This window comes from Eublepharis macularius, chromosome 15, assembly GCF_028583425.1.
Source record: "Eublepharis macularius isolate TG4126 chromosome 15, MPM_Emac_v1.0, whole genome shotgun sequence".
NCBI classification, from domain to species: Eukaryota; Metazoa; Chordata; class Lepidosauria; order Squamata; family Eublepharidae; genus Eublepharis; species Eublepharis macularius.
The window spans coordinates 6,606,771-6,614,370 of record NC_072804.1 but is presented as its reverse complement, the minus strand read 5'-3'; positions in this window follow the sequence as shown (position 1 = coordinate 6,614,370).

Below are 7,600 nucleotides of genomic sequence, written 5' to 3'. Positions count from 1 at the left end.
TACAACAACTGTTTTCTGTGTCTGCGAGTCTGACTTCGTCCTCCGCCCCTCCCCCAACACTCCCGTCACATCTCCCCACCTGCACATTGCCACAAATGTATCCGACACACCCCGTCTTGCCTCCCCGCCCCCTCCCTCCCTCCTCCTCCCCCCCTCCTCCCCTGTATTTGACCAGTGTCTGTACCACCCATCTGCCGAAGAGAACTTGATTCTCAGAAGCCTATGCCACAATAAAATTGGATAGTTTTAAAGGTGCTACGGGACCCTTTTTGAATTCGCTACCACAGGCTAACACGGCTAACCCCCCTGCATCTATGGCCAGGTAGAGGGTTGGGGCGGGGCATGTGAGCGGGGAGGGGGATCAATCCCCGGTGGGGAGAGTAGCTGGCACCCGATAAGCAAGGGAGAGGGTGGTGCGAGCTGCCGCTGCAAGGGGGCGGGAGATGGCAGGGGAAACGGTCCACTCGCGGGAACCTTAGCCCCCACCAATGGAGAATCCAGGGTGGTGGCAGGCGGATGCCATATCCCGGGCAGGAGGTCTCGCGCGCCTGGGGAGGGTCGCCCCCATCGCAGCCGCAGCCCCAGCAACACAGTCCCATGAGCGGCCGCCTCCCAGAGTGGGTCCAGCCCCTCGGGCGTCTGCAGCAGCCCCATTGGTCATTCCAACACCTTCCACCCCAGGGCGTCCTGCCTCGCATCCAATCCCGTGGAGCAGTTGCCAGCCTCCCACGCCAACAGGCCATGGTTGTTGGGAGGGGTGGGGTGTGTCCGAGGCTGCGCGTGGCTCCGCCCTGGCTCGGCGCCGTCTCCTGCGTTCAGCAATTGTGGCCACTCGCGTTGCCCTGCCGGGGGGGGGGAACCACTCCGAGGCTGCCAGCCCCGCCAATCCTGCAGGGAAGGCCGCTGGCCCCGCCCACAGGGGCAGTGGAAGAGCGCATCAGCTGCGCAAAGTGGCTAAAATGCGGGAGCCCGAGGCCTCCCGGCTGGCTGCCACAGCGTGCCCCTTCCCCGGCCGGGCCATGCAGGCTGGGTGGCCACCCCAGGCCCGGGAGGGCCCCCCGATGGCAGGTTGCGTGACTGCCCCAGCTCAGGGCGGCATGCCAGGCAGGGCAGGTGCGTTAGGGCAATATGGAAGACATGCCAGAGCGGCCCCTGGCCAGTCCTTGTGCATCCTAAGCCCCCCCCCCTTGGAAGGGATGCGCTGTCACCGCGGGCCTGGTCATGCGCTCATGGTGCCAGGGCAGGATATGGCTGGCAGTTCACCAAAGTATCGCAGGCAGACACGGGTCCATGTGTAGATGAGCTTTATTCCCAGTCCCACGGCGCAACGTACAGCCAGGCCCAAGGGTTCACGTCCCGCAAGGATGCACTTGAGCAGCACAGCATCCCCGCAAGGGAAGAGGGCCCTGGGGCCATAGGAAGCCAACCACCACGGCCCCCTCCCCTCCAACCCACAGGTCTGAGACGGGGGGGGGGGCCTGTGCTGAACCTATCCATGAACTATGCAGCTGCCAGACAGAAGATAGGGAATTGTTACATCTCAGACCCTCCAAGGTCATGCCGGCGGGCGGTGTAGTTCGGTGGGCAGCACAGAAACACTATACCCACAGCGGTCCCGGCTGCATGGAGGGCGACGGGTGGCGGGAGCAGTGGGCGGCCAGGCTCGGGGCCCAGCTCATTGCCAAGGCAGCCGGGAATGACCTCCTGGCAGATGAGGGTGCGATGACTGCGCGGCCAGTTTACCTGGAGGAGCTCTTCCCTGGCCGTGCGGAGGAGGCCCACCTCATACGAGCGTGGCTAGACACGGCGCTGTGCGAGGTGGAGCATGACCTCCTGGAAGAGGAGGTGGCTGCGGGCCCCGCGCGCAGTAAGTCAGGGTCCTCGGCGCCATCCAGGGAGCCTCCTCCGCTGCCACAGAGGGCAGGCCGTAAGGGCCCGGAGGCGTCCCAGCCACTTCCGTCGAGGCGCAGGTTGCAGGTGCTTGCAGCAGATGCCGGGCTGCCACCAACGGGTGCCCCCCCTCCCTCTCTCCCCCCTCTGCAGGGACCATCAATGACAGGTGGATGGCTGCCATGGACCGGGTTCACGGGGCATTCCAGCAGGCGCGGGCAGCGGCACCATGTGAGTCTCGCCAACAGGAGGGGCACGGGCATGTGGGGTGGGGCGGCCTGCGGCCGCGACAACAACCCCAGAGCCCACAGGGGCCCTGACGCTCCCATCCCCCACCTCTTGCCCCCACAGCGGCGCCCGCCCGGAGCCCCTCGCCAGATGAGGAGGAACTTGGGAGGGGCTTCACCGCCTGGTCTCCACCCCGCTACCCGCCACCCGCTGAAGACCCAGAGGGTGACCCAGTGGAGGGGTCTGGCAGGAAGCGGCCGAAGCTGGAGCCCGTCCCCGCAGACGGCCGGGCAGCTGCCGATATGCCATCCCAGGCACAGGCATCTTGGACCCCAGCCGGGCCCCTGCTCTGTAATGGGGATGCCGTGGCGGGGCCGCTGGCCTCCCCCTGCTCCGACGCGCTACCTAGCCCTCACCCTCCTGGCTGCTGAGGCCGGGGTTCTGGGTTGGCAAGCTGCTCTCTGAGCGCCTGATGCGGCCCTGGAATCGATTGGGAATAAAGCCAAGTTCGTTAACCGCTTTTCCCGTGCAGCCCGTCCATGGGGGGCGGTGGCTGCTGGCCGGGGCGGCTTTCCCATGCTCTCTACATGCAGGGGTTGAGGGAGCGGGGACTCGGAGGGGCCGCCTGGGACACCATAGGGGCGTAAAGGGTGAGTGTTTGGCCGGCCGAGCCCCCCATGGCCAGGCATGGCCCTCAGCGCGCAGCATGCCACAGGTGCTCCGCGACCCTGTCTCGCACAGCTCGGTCATGCTCCTGGGGCTCTGCAGGGGCGTCAGGAGAAAGGCGACCGGCGGGCGGCAGCCAGGGGTCCTCGCCTGGGCCCTCTGTGGCTGGCAAGGGGAGCTGCTGGCGCACGGCAATATTGTGCAGCATGACACAGGCAGCCACGAGCTTGGCGATGGTGAACGGCTGCATGGCCAGGCGGCCGCCCGTGTGATGGAGGCATCTGAAGCGCATTTTCAGCTGACCGAAAGCACGTTCGATCACCATCCTCGTGCGCCGGTGGGCCTGGTTGTAGTTGGCTCTGTCGGCGGGCTCATCCGCAGGGTATGGCGTCAGGAGGTAAGGCAGCAATGGATAGCCACGGTCACCTGCAAGGGGAGGCGGAGTTAGGATCTCCCTTCCCATCCCCGTCCCCTCACAGCTCCCCCACCAACTCCTGACCTAGGAGCCAGCCTCTCCCCTCAGGCCATGATGACAGGAGCCTGTTCAGGCCGGAGGTGGTGAAGATCTGTGCGTCGTGGACGCTTCCCGGGAACTTGGCAACGAGGTCCGTGAAGATCCCCTGGTGGTCACAGGCTGCCTGGACGTTGATACTGTAGAACCGGTGCCGATTCCTGTAGACCTGCGGCTCCTCTCTGGGAGCGCATATGGCCACATGCGTGCAGTCGACTGCTCCAATCACATTGGGGAAGCCTGCAAAGGAGGAGAAGCCAGCCCGGATGGGTGCCAACTCTGCCTCCGAGGTGGGAAAGTGGATGTGCTCGCGGATCCGACCAACTAGGGCGTCCAGGAAGGCATGCAGGCAGCGGCTGGCGGATGACTGGGAGACCTCCAAGGCCTCAGCCATGACTCCCTGGAAGGAGCCGGTCGCAAGGTAGCGGAGGGACAGCAGGACCCTCTGGAGGACGGGGATGCCCCGGGGAGCCGCAGCTTGCCCCTGAAGGGCGGGCGCGAGCTCCTCGCACAGAGCCTGTATGGCTGCCCTGTCCAGGCGGAAGCGGTCCAGGCAAGTCATGTCGCCCAGGAGCAGGGATGGCACCCTGGCCTGGAACCGGCGGCGGCGTCTGAGGCGCCGCCGCCTGAGGGCCGCTCGGACAAACACGGCTGGCAGGAGGTGGCTGGTCCGGATGGCTGGGAGCCGCGGCGGCAGTGGCGGGCACCAGGCGGGGATGATCAAGGTCCTGCCTGGAAGGAACGCAGGTTGAGTTCCAGCACCCTGAACCCCCCCCCACGCACAGCAGCAGGCCTACCGGTCTCAGCGGCCCGTTGCAAGTGGTGCTCAGGAGCAGGTCCTCTGTCCGCTGCATGGGCCGTCCCAGCCACCCTTCCCGGTCCTGCGCCCCCTGTGCCCTCCTCCATCTTGCCGAGGGGATGGGTGAGCACATGACTAGGTGGCTGGTTCCCACCACTTATCTCGGGGACCGGACATTCCAGCGGGCACTACCCCCATGTCTGCTGAGAGCACTAGTGGCGGCGGAAGCCAGCGCCAGGCAAACTGGACAGAGGCCGAGAGAGTGCTGCTTTTTGGGCTCGTGGTGGAGAATGCGGAGGTCGCCCTGAGCACGCACAGGAGCGCCTCGTCCCGGTCTCGACGACGGGCATTCTGGCAGATGGCAGCTGACAGGGTCTCGGCTGTGGGCAACGCGCCCCGCACTGCTCACTCGGCAATGAAGCGCTGGAATGATTCTTTCGGGCCCGCGCGCAAACGAGTGCGCCTCCTCATGTCTCAGGGGGTTCCTTATGAGCGGGCCCTTGACGAGGGGCTCCCAGGCCCAGAGGCGGTCATGCGAGCGGTCATCCCGGAGGCGGTGGTGGGCGGCCTGGGCGTTGAGGTCCTGCCCGGTTAGTATTTGTGGATTCAGGGAGGCGAGGGGGGGACGTATGGATTGTGGCACATGTGTGACAGGGCCTCTCCCGTGAGTAGGCACGGCCCCTGAGGGTCCAGACCCAAGCCAGGCGGAGGCAGAGGCAGCGGAGTCTGTGCCCCCCCTGGCAGAGAGCGGGGCCCAGGAACCGGCAGCCCTTCCACCGCCACAGCAAGCCCCTGCTGCCAGCGACGAGGAGCCTCAACCGGGCCCGTCGGGGGGCATGGATCCGGAGCACGGTATGTATCTGTGGCCCTGCTGCTGGTGGGGCCAGGGACCGGCTCGGCCGCCGGCCTCGGCCACACATCCAAGGCCACTCATGGCGCCGACCGGTCTCAAGACGAGGGGCTGCGGCCGCAGTTGGAATGGGTGTGCTTGGCCCGGCTCGGTGGCCTGTGGCAGCCCATGTTGGGCCGCTGCTCTTCCCTCCCTGGGGCCTCTTCCCACCCATGTCTCGCTCCAGCAGGGACCATGCGCCTGGAGATAGGCGGGGAGGTGATTGCCCAGCTGCGCGAGCTGCCACCCTCCCGGAGGACCTCTGCTGCCGGAGCGGCTCTCCTGCAGTCGCTCGGCTTCCCTGTGTCGGTGGAGGGTGAAGGTGGCCCTGGGACTCCGCCGGTTCAGGACACCTCATCGACAGAGCCGCTCGAGGAGCTGTCCCAGCCTGCAGCACCATCCCCTCCAGCCCCCCCGCCCCCGGGTGCCATGGGCCGTGTGCGGGAAGGACCTGGCTCCGCCTCTGAGGGGGAGGGGCCCATGGAGGGGATCCTTCCAGGCGCACGGGCTCGCGGCCCCCGCCCTGCCCAGCGGCTTCCCCCGACACTAGCCGCAATGTGGGCGGCGATCGAGAGGGAGCGGCTAGAGGTGCACGCTGCATGGGAGGAGGCGAACAACCGCGGCCGGGAGTTCATGGCTGCGGTACTGGAAGTGGGGGAAGGGGTCCGTGCCTCTCAAGTCCGTGCCGAAGCCCTGCTCGGGCGGCTCGTCGCCATCCTCGACCCTCCGGCCCCACCCGCTGCAGCAGCTCCACCCGCCCCAGAGGCACCCCTCCCTCGGGCCCAGTTGCGTGCGAGAGGCCGGGCCCGTGGACGGCCAAGGGGGTCCGGCCGCCGGCCTCGCCGGTGACCGCCGCTGCCGCCTTGGGGGTGGGGTGGGGTGTTTTGCTGCACAGGCGGCTCTCCTACACGCCTCCCCTTCCTCACGTCTGCTGGGGGAGGTGGGATGATATAATAATAAAGGCTGATTTCTGTGCAATGGGTGTCTGTGTTCTTTGCCTTGGGATGGGGACGAGGGGGCAGGCCCGCTGTGTCTGCCTCTTGGTGGCGGCCTCAGGCCAGCCCTCCCCTTCGGCGCCACTTGGGGGCTGTCCCCTGCTGCCAGAGACTGGCTGCTGCCCTGGATTCCTCATGGCAGGGCGCCTGCCAGTCCCATGCCAACCTCTCTGGACGCGGCCGCCACGGACTTGGTGCTACATTGGGCAAACGGGGGAAAGGCTTCTCAGACTACGCCCACCCCTCTCCTTCCCGACTGCGAGCCCCGCCCGACACACGAGCCGAGGCAGTCTGCCAGCATGGGCGCGGTTTGCCTGCTGCTCTGGGGCCTGGCCGGGATCGCGTGCTGCCCATAGGCTGCGCCTTTCCTGGCCCCTCCCCCTGACGCTTGTCAGGAACAGCGCCCTTTGGCTGCGCCTGGCGGCGGCCGTGCATCAGACCCGCCCACAACACTTTCTGGTTCTCCAAAATTGCATCTCTGCGCCGCTGCGGGCGCCGCTGCGGCCACACTTTGCTGGCACAGGATCCGGCCCGGCGGCACCGCCACACCACCAGTGCAGCCGCGTCGGCGTTGGGGCCGGCCATAGGATTGCGCTGTTAAACTCTCTTCTAAGCTTGTTATTCTTTTTTTAAAAAACACAGAGCTACCATTAACCCCTCCTTTACTAAATCTTATATTCTAAATAACACATTGCTAGCATATATTAATAACCTTTATATTATTAGTATAACATTTTATCCATTTTCTATTCCCTTACTTAATCTCTTTACTCTCCCTCATATAAGTTAATCAATTTAACCTATAGTCTATATATTTCTTTAAACATTTTTTATTCTTATTCTCAATCTATTTTAATTATATAAAGTATCTGTTATACTAAGAACTTAACTACAATAAAAAATACCTAGCTAGCATGCTCATATATATTCATAATATCTATTCATAATAATACATCTGCTATTTGGTACTGTGTGTAATAAAACAAAATTTTCATCTTAACCCTAATAATAGCTTAGAATTTGATATTTAAATCCCCCTTTCCCGGTAAAGCCACTTCTCTCTTTTATAAAGTCTCAGTAATTTTCAAACTGCCACAGTTTCCCTTCCACATCCCATTTTTTCTCCAAATATTGCTTCAGTTTCTCCCAATCCATATTAAACTGTCCTGGATCAAGGTCTCTGAGCTTCCTTGTCATTTTGTCCATCTCAGCCATGTACAGCAATTTATTAATCCAATCTTCAATAGTTGGTACTTCTTGCAATTTCCATTTCTGCGCATATAAAAGTCTAGCCGCTGTTGTCATATAAAATAACAATGTTCTATGTTGTGCTGGAATATCTTCCATTCCCAAATTCAGTAGCAGCAATTCTGGGTTTCTATTAACTTGAAATTGTAAAATCTCATTAATCACTTCTATTATTCCTCCCCAGTATTGCTTAGCTACCTCACAGGTCCACCACATGTGGTACAAAGATCCTTCATGTTTTTTACATTTCCAGCATTTATTTGACATGTTAATATTCCCTAACGCAATTTTCTTTGGTGTCAAATACCAGCGATATATCATTTTATAAACGTTCTCTTTAATATTTGTGCAAGTCGTTATCTTCAAAGTCGTTT